Source organism: Pomacea canaliculata, linkage group LG7 (assembly GCF_003073045.1).
Source record: "Pomacea canaliculata isolate SZHN2017 linkage group LG7, ASM307304v1, whole genome shotgun sequence".
Taxonomy (NCBI): Eukaryota; Metazoa; Mollusca; class Gastropoda; order Architaenioglossa; family Ampullariidae; genus Pomacea; species Pomacea canaliculata.
The window spans coordinates 3,465,580-3,480,759 of record NC_037596.1 but is presented as its reverse complement, the minus strand read 5'-3'; the positions used below and the strand labels follow the sequence as shown (position 1 = coordinate 3,480,759).

General features: G+C 35.3%; 1 long non-coding RNA gene across 2 annotated transcripts; it reads left to right on the top strand.

The window, feature by feature from the left end:
- Positions 1-5,218: 5,218 nt before the first annotated feature.
- Positions 5,219-14,584, top strand: LOC112567829. Of its 2 annotated transcripts, none has more exons than XR_003099906.1 (4): positions 5,219-5,242; positions 12,729-12,826; positions 13,670-13,851; positions 14,436-14,584. It is a non-coding gene; the product is annotated as an uncharacterized LOC112567829 (long non-coding RNA). The 2 variants fall into 2 exon arrangements; XR_003099905.1 differs by lacking the exon at positions 5,219-5,242 and adding an exon at positions 8,737-8,761.
- The last annotated feature ends 596 nt before the right edge of the window (positions 14,585-15,180 follow it).

Here is a 15,180-nt window from a genome sequence, read left to right as displayed (position 1 = left end):
GCCTCGCTGTGTTATCTTAAATTTCATCCATGGTTTGTTCACAATATTAAAATCTCTGTACATGAAATCAAATTAATAAAATAAAAAAATATCCTTCTCTCTCTTGCTCACTCTCTCTGTTTTCAGGTATATAACGAGCACTAGAAATGTCTGTTTTAATAACGACAAGTCAACACTAACGGAGACATCCAGGTAGTGTGTAATACCTTCGTGAATCTGATCAGTGAATTGTTTATCTTAATTCGTCATGTCATCAATTATCTGTACGCTTTTCTTTGTTGTTCTCTGTCGTTGTATGAGATAACGCATCAAAGCTTGTGATTTTGCAATGTTATATAATTTTTTATTCTTCTGCAAATACATTAATTTTCGTAACTGGATAAGAACTGTGGTTTAACATCAGTTATTTTGGATTATTAGAGAAACATTCAACAATAGTTTGTAATAGAAAGGCAATCCTTTACATGGTTTCAGTTCCTAGTGAAATGTCTGCCATATGGCAATTGGTATTTGTTTGCATATTCAAATGTTTACTCAAATGCAGATGTTGTATCATGTGTCTGGTTTTGTTTGCATACAAAGAAAGTAAATATTATATTAAAGTCAGATAAAATGTTTTGTCTTTAAATCACTCACAGCAGCCGCGACAAAAATAAAACAAAAACATCATTCAAGCTGTTTCTCCAAAACTTCAATCTCGTTTTATTTCATCTTGTTTATCTTCTTTTAGTTTAAAATATCCAGTCCTTCTCCAAAAGAAGACATCATCTGTTGTGATGGCCATGAAACTAAGAACAACTGTAATAATCATCATGGCTTTGGTGTGGCTGCAAGCAGCAGTTGTTGACGGGGTACGTAGCAAACTCTTATGTTTGAAACATTTTATAAAAATAGTGATAAATGATAATTTCTTTTCAATATTCAGTGAGTTCAGCTGCTTTGAACAATCATAGACAATGTGATGACTTTTAAATACTAAGCATGAAACGGTGAAAAGCAGAACACTTATTATAAATGATATTGCTTCTTGACCAGTTTGTGACTTGTCACCACACATAAACACACACAGACATACGCACAAACCCTCAAACAAACACACACAAACACTGGAAAGTTTCATTCTGTGTTATAATCTTTAGTGTAATTTCCATCACATTTGTACATTACTTTTTAAAAAAAAATACCCGCCTTAATCTTGTTGTTTTTTTTTAAACAAAGCTTTTATGCATTACACAAAATTACAATACATTGTCACTATACTTCTAAAATTATGTTGTTATTTATGGGGTTTTTTGTTCCAGTGCACTCCGAACCACCACGAGTGTATCGGTTCACAAGGGTGTTGCAGTAATTCGCTATGCGTGTACGTTCCTAATGTAGGTAAAAGATGTATGGACAAAGGGGACATCTGCTCGACAGGGCCTGGAGGTGTCAAGACTTGTCTACAGTCTTCACGGGTTTATGCATTTGGTAAGCTAAAAGTTAATTCTTCTTTACATTTGTTTTGTCTATTTTCATCAACCATTATCGCTGGATCGTATAAACCCGATGTGATATACTTTAAACAAACTTAGAAATTCACGATGCATAAGTATACGATGTAAATAAAATGTGTATACGTAATATGACAAACTATGGTACTAACTGAAGATACCTGTACGTGTAGCTATACACCAATGTAGACGTTAGTCTTTTTAAAAGTTATTGATACTAAATAATATGTTGTAAAATCATTTTTTTACAAAACGCCGTAAAAAATATACGTTCTCTCTCTCTCTCTCTCTCTCTCTCTCTCTCTCTCTCTCTCTCTCTCTCTCTCTCTCACACACACACACATGCCCTAAACAAATAAAAAATCAGTCATTACCTAACACTTCTGATTAATTAATTAAAAATAGTTGACAAGGAGAAAACATTTCCTTGTCCTGTAATCATGAAGTAGAGTAACAAGTTTCAGCTAAGTTATCAACAAAGTGTTGTGTAAATAGTGTTTAAAAAGTTGAATGCTCGGACTCATCGTGTGGATAGTTATTGTCAGGAACATCTCGACATTATGCTACATTATTTTCTTATTTGTTTATTTTCTTTTGTTGCAGTTGGCTAGACTTGATGTGGACAGTGTGTCAGGGATACAAGCTGTAACGACAACGGTTAAATGCCGAGTGGATTGTCCTAAAAAAATTTTAACCTGTAATTATTGTTCTACTGAAGATTGATCAGTAAACTAAAAGTTAATCTTTCTATTTTTGCTTTGCTCATTGTATCAAACAATGTCCATAGCAAGTAAGATAAGTGTGAGTCATGTTTGAAGTGTTTTAAAAACGGACAACAGACTGATGAACTTTGTGATTTATGTGTATATGTAATATTTATGGACTACTGTAGGAGTAAATGAACGTAGATGTACGTAATGTAAAAACGTTTGTCGGTGTTTTACACACAATCACGTGGTGTGCTCAACATTCACGAAATGTTCTCAACATCACCGCGGTTTTTCTTTTATTCGTTTTTACAAACAGCTAAATCTACACCTTGCAGTCCCTGTCTACATTCAATTACACAAAAACATAATTCAATGAAAAATACGCTATAATTTTGGAAACTATTATTTTAATATGTATCGAATGATTACTCCTTATTGTTACCTGTAACGGATAAGTACTTAGTAGAGGGGGTTAGGAGGGAAGATCGACAACCGTGGTTGATCTGATTTAGCGTAGTGGGCTGGAAGTTGTTTGCCATTGAGCAAATGACGTAAACTGGGACGTCAAAATAAGGTGACGTAAAATATAGAGGAAAATAACGTTAGAGAAAAAACGGAAAGCAGAGAGCAGACGGCGGAACAAAAGTGAGAGCTGGTGGATTTTCTCGGGACTTTCTCGCTACTGCTCCGACAGCAGAATAAGGATTACGGAAAGTATTACCGTGGTTAAACTACAGGTGGATGTACTTCACAGGTCGTGAGTCACTGTAGTCCGTGTCCGCACCGTGGGGAGCTCTGTGGCTTGGGCATCCCGCAGTACAGTGAAGTACTGGCGTGAGCGAGAAAACAACGGTCCCAGAACGGGAAAACTTGGTGCAAGACTGGTGCACCGACCTCCATCTGTCGCCTGGAAAGGACAGTTCTTAACAGCCGGAGAGTAAGCGCCGGTGGAGGAAAGGTTTCCTCCCGCCTTCCGCTAATCTAACATCATCCTGCCAAACACCTAGGAGGCGCGCATGCGCAAGACCGAGACGTTCGCTTGTAAACTGTTTGGTACCGTAAAACCATTTATTTTTAATAATAATAGACTTCGTGGAAAGAAGATCAGTGGACTAATTAGAATAGAGGACTTGGGAGGTCTCAAAGACTTTAATATAAAGGTTAATGTTTCATGAAGAACGAACATTTTCTTTTATTCTTCATCAGTGACAATATTTATGAGAGTCGATTTTATTGTTAACTTTAATAGTACTTTGGATGAATGATAATATATTGGTAATATATCTTGTGTGGCGAATGAAGGAGTGAATCTATGAGTGTTGATACTTTGCCTTTGTTTCATTTGACATTGTATTTGAATTGAATAATTATTCGTGCCTCTAAGAAGGTACGCCCACCCTCAAGCGATCAGGATATTTTGGTTTGTGGAAAGAATGCGCGTGTCTGTGGATGGTCCATGACATTACCTAACGATTCCAACACAGTTGTCAGAAGTTTCCTTTTTCTCAGATACTATTACTACGATTTATAGTTCAAAAAAAGGTTACTTTCAACACTGGTCACTGTTCAGAGTTGCAGTGAGATCGAATTGACGAGGACTTCCAAGTCTTTTAGCCTTTTAGGGATACCAGCAGTAACGACAACTCTCAAATGCCGAGTGGATTGTCCCCAAAATTCTCAACCTAGAATTATTGTTGTACTGAAGAATGATCAGTAAACTGACAGTTAATAATTCTCTGCTTTGCTTATTGTATCAACCAATGTCCCTGGAAAGTAAAATAGTTGTGAGTCATGTGTGTGGATATTTTAAAAGCGTCTGATCCTAATTTATGAAATATCCTAAATAAAAACACATTCTGAGCTCTCATCAGAAGGTAGAAGCACTCTAGCTCAGTGAACCTTCACGATAGCGCAAAACGAAGTTTTAAACAGAGCTTTAAAATTGTTCAAAAGTCTTAAATATAAAACTTAATTAGAAAGGAAAATAATCAATTTGTGACATACAATCATTGTTCATAATATAACTGATCATTTTTCTTAGGCTTTTCGTTTGCGGTAAAAGTCTGCAGACTATTCTTTCTTTTAAGCGAATTTGATGCTAACTGTAAAGGCCATTTCAATTTAATTCATTTCCCTTATGATGGCATATTAATTATAAATATCTAGTTTCCGCGACAGACGACGCTAGGTAATAGTTTGTAGACGCTGAAGGCTCATAAGAACATTAAAGTTCAGTCTGTAAATAAAACATAATTACAAAGAAACGATTATTTCTGTTCTCTCACACCGATTCTCTCTCGCGCACACAGACTCACTGACGTACACATGTATGAACTAACCCAAGTGCACTAAACCATCCGTTGTAACTATCAATCTTCATGACAAGCAAGATACCAACGCTTAATGATGATGCGGTACAGGTACTTTATAGTTGTGAAGAACTAAGTATGGTTGCACCATGGTCAGGACTGAAGTGAAATGATTTTTCTCCCCTTGCATAATGTTTAACTCGAACTTTTCCATAGCACACACGCACAAACACTTGCACACGTACACACAAACACAAACATCGGGGGGTTGCAAGACACAAACTTCTCGTCTTCCCGTGGCCAGATTTCTGGGGCGGACTGACCATCTTAAAATCATCTTCTCGTGTAAATAAAGACTATTATCGCTCTCTAATCATCTACACAATAAAACAGAATGGGGAGGTCACTTTACAAAGAGTAAATGAGGGTTATAAAACAAGACGTTTAACAGAAAATTGTAAGAGGATCTATTTTTCCATAATTAGTTTTATTCTGTCGAGAAATTTTCCATTTATTTAGGTTTAAAATTTCATGATACTAATGACTGGTCGCTGTTTTATCTTAAATTTCATATAAGCTTTGTTCAAAATAATGAAATCTCAGTATATGAAAGGAAATTAATAAAATAAAATGAAAATGTTTTTTTTTTCTTCTTTACTCTTATGTATATAACGAGCACTAGAAATGTCTGTTTTAATAACGACAAGTCAACACTTACGGAGACATCAAGGTAGTGTGTAATACTTTCGTGAATCTAATCAGTGAATTGTTCGTCTTAAGTCGTTATGTCATCAATTATCTGTATCCTTTTCTTTGTTGTTGTCTGTCCTTGGTTGAGATGAACAGAAATATAATTTCATTAGATTTGTGCAAATTTATTTACATTTGTGACTGGATGCTAACTGTCATATTTTGATAGTTTTAACATAAGTATATTAACTTATCAAAGTGATATTCAACAATAGCTTGTTATAGGAAGGCATTTTTTAACCTGTTGTTTGATCTGCTAGTGACATGTCTACCATATGGCAACTGGTATTTGTTTGCATCTTTAAGTATTTACTCAAATTCAGATGGTGTATCATTTGACATCATCGTCCGGTGAAATTTCTCCCCATTGTAGATACGGTCTAGTTTTGTTGGCATACAAAGACAGTGTATATATTACACTAAACAGTCAGATAAATGTTTTGCCTGTAAATCACTTACTGTAGCTGTGACAAAAATAAAAACAAAACATCATTCCAAAGTATTTCTCCAAAAAATTTAATCTAGTTTTGTTTAATCTTCTTTGTCTTCTTTTCGACTAAACTATCCAGTCCTTATCCAAAAGAAGACATTATCTGTTGTGATGGCCATGAAACTAAGAACAACTGTAATAATCATCATGGCTTTGGTGTGGCTGCAAGCAGCAGTTGTTGACGGGGTACGTAGCAAACTCTTATGTTTGAAACATTTTGTAAAAATAGTGATAAAATTAATTTCTTTTCAATGTTCGGTGAGTTCAGCTTCTTTTAAGAATCATACACAATGCAATGATTTCAAAACAACTAGCACGAAGCGTATTGAAGCGTTATACATAATACATATTATACCTGACTGTAAAAGATGAGCAGCAAAACTAAGCCGTTGAATATAAGAACTTGTTGTCTCCAGTTTAGAGTTTTTTCGGGGCCTTGCCCATCCCCATCGTATTTTCTTATAGATGTTTAGATGTCGACGGTTGGCATTACACCATGCCAACAAGTGTTCCACCTCTTGGTGATCCCAAAGTCATCGTTATTCTTCATGAGATTTGTATACCATAGTATCGACGGTATACTTTATTTTAAGAATGAATTTATAATAGAGGAAAATGTCATGGGTACAGACAGCACAGGACAGAAGAGAGTACACAACCTGAAGGTGTGACTGTGGTGATTACAAGGATGTTAGATAAGCTTTTATTTACTGTGACACTGTCTGAAGTATTTGCGTCTGTTGCCTTCATCCACCAGCACGTGCACTGACATCTCTTAGCAGTTAGACTGGTCTACAGCGGAGTGAGCATATTTTCATTTACTTATGCACTTAACCAAACACGACATAAAATGACAATGTATTGTGACTGTACTTGTTCAGTTATGTTGTCACTGCTGCATGTTTGTTTTTGTTCTAGTGCACTGCAAACAATCACGAGTGTAACACTTGGACAGCACCGTGTTGCTCAAATTCGGTTTGCGTGAGAGATCCTGAGTTGGAATATGTATGCAAGGACAAAAAGGACGTCTGCTGGATATTGCCTGGAGGTGTCAAAAGATGTCTAAAGCCTGGGTAACGTAAAAGGAGATAATCAGTAAGCTGAAAGTTAATCCACCTTTACTTTTGTTTTGTCTATTTGCATCAACCATTATCGCTGGTTCCTATAAACCCGATGTGATATATTTTAAAGAAAGAGAACTAACTTACAAATCCACGATGCATAATTATACGATGTATGTACAAATGTGTATATGTAGTATTACAAACGATTGTGGTTAGTATATGAAGATACCTGTACGTGTAGCTATACATCAATGTAGACGTTTGCCTTCTTAAATGTTATTGATACTACTTAATATGTTTCTTTTTTAGGTACCCATTAAAAATATATACGATCTCTTTCTCTCTCACACACACACACATATTCTAAAGAAATCAAGAATCATTCATTGCCTAACCCTTGTTATTAATTTTTCAAAACAATTGATAAGGAGAAAATGTTTCCTTGCCCTGTAGTCATGAAGTAGAGTAACAAGTTTCAGCTATGTGATCAACAATATGTTGTGTAAATTGTGTTTAAAAAGTTCAATGCTCGGACTCGTCGTCTGAATAGTTATTGTCAAGAACATCTCGACAGTATGTTACATCATTGTCTTATTTGTTTGTTTGTTTTTGTTGCAGAGGGCTCTACTTCATGAAGATTTAAAAGTTTTTCAGGAAAACAAGCTGTCACCACAACTCTGAAATGCCGATTTGATTGTCCGCTAAAGTTGTGAACATATATTTATTGTTCTACTGAAGATTGATCAGTAAACTGAACGTAAATCTTTCTGTCTTTGCTTTGCTCATTGTGTCCCTGGCAAGTAAAATAGGTGTGAGTCATGTGTGTGGCTAATTTAAAAGCTTTTTATCCTAAGTTTTCAAATATGCTAAATGTAATACAAATCACACTATCTCATAAGTCGCTCGAATCAAACTGCCTCAATACCTTATTTGTAAAGAAATAACTTTCGGCTAGTGAAAATACGAAGCTCCACACATTTTTTTAAAATGTTCCATAAGTCTAACATTTAAACCATATTTTAGAAAATAATCAATTTGTACAAATGCATGAACTAACCCACTTGCCCGAAACAAATCGTTAACTATCAAAACTTCATGACCAGCTAAGATACCTACGCTTAATGATGATGCGGTACAGGTATTTTATTTCCTAGAGTAGAATTGGGAAGAAGTGAAATGATTTTCTCCGCTGGCTGTATGTTTAACTTAAAGGGACACACCAACAGTTGACAGGACACTAACGGTACATGACGTACAGACAGTTAAACTTCTCGTCGGTTGCCAGCTTCCCTACCCCGATGTCTGAAATGACTGTCATCTTGACATCATGTGCCATGTCCATGAAGACGATCTATTATCGCTCTGGCATCATCTACACAAGAAAACAGAACGTGGAGGTCACTTTACAAAGAATAAATTAGGGTTATAAAACGAAATGCAAAACAGATTGAAAATCAATTTCGTCTTTACAAGAAAACAAGCTGTTGATGACAAATCACACACGTTTTAAATGAAATGTTAAATAATCTCCTATTCGCCTTAAGTTAATTATAACAACACCTGTCACAGAGGCTAACAAGCCTGAAGGACATTTTCACAACTAAAATTAAAAAAGTTACAGTAGAAGACGTTTGACTGCTATTTCATTTAACTGATAATTGTCAGAGGTTATACATTTCCATAATGAGTTTAATTCTTTCGAGAAATGTTCGCTTTTTGTTAAATATAAAGTGTCATGCTATTTATACATTGGCCTCGCTGTGTTATCTTAAATTGCTTCCAAGGTTTGTTCAAAATACTCAAATATCTGTGTACGAAAGCAAATTAATAAAATGAAATGAGAATCCTTCTCTCTCTTGCTCACTCTCTCAGTTTTCATGTATATAACGAGCACTGGAAATGTCTGTTTTAATAACGACACGTCAACACCTACGGAGACATCAAGGTAGTGTGTAATACAATAGTGAATATTATCATATGTTGTATCATTTGACTTCATCGTACGGTCACATGTCTCCCCCTTGCAGACAGGGTTTAGTTTTGTTGGTGTACAAAGACAGTGTATATATTACATTAAACAGTCAGATAAACGTTTTGCCTCTAAATCACTGACAGCAGCTGCAACAAAAATAAAAACAAAAATATCATTCAAACTATGTCTCCAAAAATTCAATCTCGTTTTGTTCAATCTTCTTTGCCTTCTCTTAGATTAAAATATCCAGTCCTTCTCCAAAAGAAGACATTATCTGTTGCGATGGCCATGAAACTAAGAACAACTGTAATAATCATCATGGCTTTGGTGTGGCTGCAAGCAGCAGTTGTTAACGGGGTACGTAGCAAACTCTTATGTTTGAAACATTTTGTGAAAATAGTGTATAGGTGTGACTGTGGTGATCACCAGGATGTTAGATAAGCTTTTATTTACTGTGACACTGTCTGAAGTATTTGCGTCTGTTGTCTTCACCAACCAGCACGTGCACTGACATCTCTTAGCAGTTAGACTGGTCTACAGCGGAGTGAGAATATTTTCATTTACTTATAACACTTGACCAAACACTACACAAAATTACAAAACATTGTCACTATACTTCTAAAATTATGTTGTTATTTATGGTTTTTTTTGTTCCAGTGCACTCCGAACAACCACTACTGTATCGGTTCACCAGGGTGTTGCAGTAATTCGCTATGCGTGTACGTTCCTAATGTGGGTGATATATGTATGGACAAAGGTGACATCTGCTGGACAGGGCCTGGAGGTGTCCAGAATTGTCTACAGCCTTTACGGGAATATCATTTAGGTAAGCTGAAAGTTAATTCTTCTTTACATTTGTTTTGTCTATTTTCATCAACCTGTATCGCTGGATCGTATAAACCTGATGTGATATACTGTAAACAAACTTAGAATTTCACGATGCATAAGTATACTATGTAAATAAAATGTTTATACGTAATATGACAAACGATTGTGGTACTAAATGAAGATAACTGTATGTGTTGCTATACATCAATGTAGACGTTATTGATACTAAATAATATGTTGTAATAGCTCTTTTTTAGAAACCCATTAAAAATATATACGAGCTCTCTCTCATACCCTAAAGAAATCAAGAATCATTCTATGTCTAGAACTTCTGATTAATTAATCAAAATTAGTTGACATGGATAAACCAGGGCTTCTGCTAAGGCTAAATTATTTGGGGTCCCAGGGATTCCTTCTTCAGATTTTAAAGGGGTCCCTGTTCTTCGCCCAAATTTGAACTTTTAATGCGTACTGTACGCAATTTTTTGCGTAAGCAGAAGTCCTGATAAACTTGCATTAGTAGTGCGCATTGTTATTGTCAAGAAGAACTCGACATTATGTTACATCATTTTATTGTTGTTGTTGCAGTTGACTAGAATTGACGAGGACTTCAAAGTGTTTCAGGGATACAAGCTGTCACGACAAAGGTTAAATGCCGAGTGTATTGTCCCGAAAATTCTGAAACTATAAATATTGTTCTACTTATGATTGATCAGTAAACTGAAAGTTAATCATTCTCTCTTTGCTTTGCTCATTGTATCAAACAATATCCATGGCAAATAAAACGGATGCGAGTTATGAGTGTGTGTTTGAATAGCGTTTGATTCTAATTTTTCAAAAATACTGAATTAAAAAACAGAGAACTATGGTCTCTGATAACAAGGTCGAATCAAGCTGGCTCCAAAACTGTTGATGTAAAGAAATAACATTTGAAAAAAGAAAAAGTACAGCTTTCGGACAGATAAAATCACAGCTTGTAAACTGAGCTTTGAAAATGTGAAAAAGTTTAAATTTTAAAACCTAATTAGACAGGAAAATAACCAACGTGAGACATACGCCCATTGTTCATGAAATAAATAAAGTCCATTTTCACAAGCTTTTCATTTGCTGTAAAAGTATGCAGACAATTCTTTCTTTTAAGCAAATTTGATGTTAAATGTAAAGTCAGTTTTAATTTAATTCAATTCATTTATGATGGCACAGTAATTATAAATATCTAGTTTCCGCGACAGACGACGCTAGGTAATAAAGTTTGTAGACGCTGCAGGCTCTTAAGAACATTAAAGTTTAGTCCGTAAATAAAACATAATTACAGAAAAATGATCACTTCTGCTCTCTCATACATGAATTCTCTCTCTTTTACCTCCTCTCTCACACACACACTCACTCACGTACACATGTGTGAACTAACCCACGTGCCATAAACCAACCGTTGTAATACTCTTAATGATGATGCGGTACAAGTTCTTTATTTCCTAGAGTAGAATTGGGGAGAACTTAGTCTGGTCGCACCTTGGTCATGACTGAAGTGAAATGATTTTTCGCCGCTGGGTGAATGATTAACTCGTACTTTGCCATCGAACACACACACACACACACACACACACACACACACACACACATACACACACGGACGCACGCATCTTTTTCATATTCATATTTCTATTAATTTAATCATAATGGTTATTCTGATTAAAGGGGACACACCAGGACTGGAGAAGACACAAACGGGTACATGACGGTACAGACAGGTAAACTTCTCGTCTTCCCAGATGTCTGGGGCGGACTGACCTTCTGGAAATCATCTTCTCATGTAAAAGACTATTATCGCTCTGTACATCATCTACACAATAAAACAGAATGTGCAGGTCACTTTACAAAGACTAAATGAGGGTTGCAAAACGAGACGCAAACCGATTGAAAAACGTATTTGGTGTTTACAAGAAAACAAGCATTTTGATGACAAATCACACACGTTTCCAATAAAACTTTCAATAATCTTCTATTTTCCTTAAGTTAATTTTAGCAACACCTGATACAGAGGGTAATAAGCTTTAAAGACATTTGCACAGAAAAGTTGTACAAAAAATGAAATAAAAACAGACTGCTTTGTTAGAGACTGGCATTTCGTTTAACAGAAAATTGTAAAAGGATATATGTTTCCATAATGAGTTTACCGTTGTCGAGAACTTTTCAATTTATTTAAGTATAAAATTTCCTGATATTTATGGATTGGCCTCGCTGTGTTATCTTAAATTGCATTCAAGGTTTGTTCAAAATATTCAAATATCTGTGTACGAAAGCAAATTAATAAAATGAAATGAGTATCCTTCTCTCTCTTGCTCACTCTCTCTGAATATACTCAAAATACTCAAATATCTGTGTACGAAAGCAAATTAATAAAATGAAATGAGAATCCTTCTCTCTCTTGCTCACTCTCTCAGTTTTCCTGTATATAACGAGCACTGGAAATGTCTGTTTTAATAACGACACGTCAACACCTACGGAGACATCAAGGTAGTGTGTAATACAATAGTGAATATTATCAGTGTATTGTTCATCTTAACTCGTCGTGTCATCAATTATCTGTATGCTTTTCTTTGATGCTTTCTGTCGTTGTTGGAGATAACCAATCAAAGCTTTAGATTATGCACAGAAATATAATTTCATGTGATTTCTGCAAATACATTTATTTTTGTGATTGGATGATAACTGTGATATTTTAATAGTTTTAACATTAGTATATTAATTTTCCTGAGTAAAATTCAACAATAGCTTGTTATAGCAAGGCACTCCTTGACCTGTTGTTTTGATCTGCTAGTGAAATGTCTACCATATGGCAACTTGTGTTTGTTTGCATCTTCAAGTTTTTACTCAAATTCAGATATTAGATACTTTTACTTCATTGTCCGGTCACATGTCCCCCTTGAAGACAGGGTTTAGTTTTGTTAGTATACAAAGACAGTGTATATATTACATTAAACAGTCAGATAAATGTTTTGCCTCTAAATCCTTTACAGTAGCTGCGACAAAAATAAAAACAAAATATCATTCAAACTATGTCTCCAAAAATTCAATATCGATTTGTTTAATCTTCTTTGTCTTGTCTTAGATTACGATTTCCAGTCCTTCATGATGGCCATGAAACTAAGAACAACTGCAATAATCATCATGGCTTTGGTGTGGCTGCAAGCAGCAGTTGTTGACGGGGTACGTAGCAAACTCTTATGTTTGAAACATTTTGTGAAAATAGTGATAAATGATAAGTTCAGCTGCTTTGAAGAATCATACACAATGTGAATGCTTCAAAATAACTAGCATGAAACGTTTCGAAGCATATTACTTACTATACATAATATAGACCTTTGATCAGTTTGCGACTTGCTTTTTCTACAACCTGTGTGACTTGCAACCACACATACAAACCACACACACATTCACACATTCACACACCATCACTGACAAATATTCATTCTGTGCTTTAATGTTTAGTGTTATTTTCATTTCATATTTTCATTTCTTTTTCATAAAAGACTGGCTTAGTTTTTTTTAAACCTAGCTTTTATGGTTTAAACCTACCTTTGATTTCTACGTGAAAGATTCTTAGATGTCGACAGTTGCCACGTCACCATGCCAACAGGTGATCCACCTTTTGGTGATATGCAACCTCATCGTTGTTCTTCATAAGATTTCTATACCATAATATCGATGCTATGCTTCATTTTATGAATTTATGATAGAGGACACTGCCATGGGTACAGACAGCACAGGACAGAAGAGAGTACACAACCTGAAGGATTGGCCTGTACTTGATCACAATGATGTTGGATAAGCTTTTATTTACTGTGACACTGTCTGAAGTATTTGCGTCTGTTGTCTTCACCCACCAGCACGTGCACTAACATCTCTTAGCAGTTAGACTGGTCTACAGTGGAGTGATAATACTTTCATTTTCTGATAGCAATTAATTAAACACTACATAAAGTGACAATGTATTGTGACTGTACTTTGTTCAGTTATGTTGTCATTGTTGTATGTTTGTTTTTGTTCTAGTGCACTAAAAACGATCATGCGTGTGACACTCGCTTTAAAGTGTGTTGCTCGAATTCGGAATGCGTGATAATTCCTGGTGAGGGTTCTAGATGCAAGGACGTAGGGGACATCTGCTGGAAAGGGCCTGGAGGTGTCAAGATATGTTACCCGCCTGCAGGTTATTGATAGGAGATAATCAAACAGTAAGCTGAAAGTTAATCCACCTTTACATTTGTTTTGTCTATTTGCATCAACAAATATCACTGGTTCGTATAAACCCGATGTGATATATTTTCAAGAAAGAGAACGGACTGTAAACATTCACAATGCAGAAGTATACAATGCATGTACAAAGGTGTATATGTTGTATTACAAACGATTGTGGTACTAAATGAAGATACGTATACCTGTAGCTATACATCAATGTAGACGTTTGTTTTTTTAATAAGTTATTGATACTAAATAATATGTTGTAAAATGCTATTTTTAGAAACCCGTTACAAAAATACCTTCTCTCTTTCTCTCTCGCTCTTGCCCTCAACAAATCAAAAATCGTTCATTACCTAACACTTCTGATTACTTAATCAAAATAGTTGACAAGGAGAAAACGTTTTCTTATCCTGTAATCATGAAGTAGAGTAACAAGTTTCAGCAAAGTTATCAACAAAGTGTTGTGTAGATAGTGTTTAAAAAGTTCAATACCCGGACTCATCACGTGGACAGTTATTGTCAAGAACATCTCCACATTATGTTACATCATTTTCTTATTTGATTGCTTTTGTTGCAGGCGGCTTGAATTGATGAGGACTTCAAAGTGTTTCAGGGATACAAGCTGTCACGACACCAGTTAAATGTCAAGTGGATTGTCCCAAAAATATCTCAACCTGTAATTATTGTTCTACTGACGATTGATCAGTAAACTGAAAGTTAATCTTTCAATCTGTGCTTTGCTTATTGTATCAACCAATGTAAAAAATAAGTGAGTGTCCTGTGTGTCGTTGTTTTGAGAGCGGAGAACAGACTGATGAACTGTATGATTTATGTGTATATGTAATATTTATGGACTACTGTAAGAGTAAATGAAGGTAGATGTACGTAATGTAAAAATGTTTGTCGATGTTTCACAGACAATCACGTGGTGCGCTTAACATATAAGAAATGTTTCCAACATCAGCGCCATTTTTCTTTCATTTTCTTTTACAAACAGCTACAAGTGCATCTAGCTCAAAGTACAAAAGAATCGCTGCCTTGTCTCCATGCCACCTTGTTGTGACAAGAGGTTTGCCTGTTTTAAAAGTTATTTATTTTTGAAACAATAAATATAATAGGCATTTGTGAAGACACTCGTCCTACACCATCAACTAGAAAGAGAGAGAGAGATAGGGGGATTCTCTCTAACTTATTTGAGTTGACTGACTCAAGCTTATGACAATTTTCTTTAAACATCTATCGCAATTATCTAGGAAGCATCGCGTGGCCAAATCTCATTCCTTTTGTGCAATAAAAGATGTTGAATTCAATAAATAGCATTA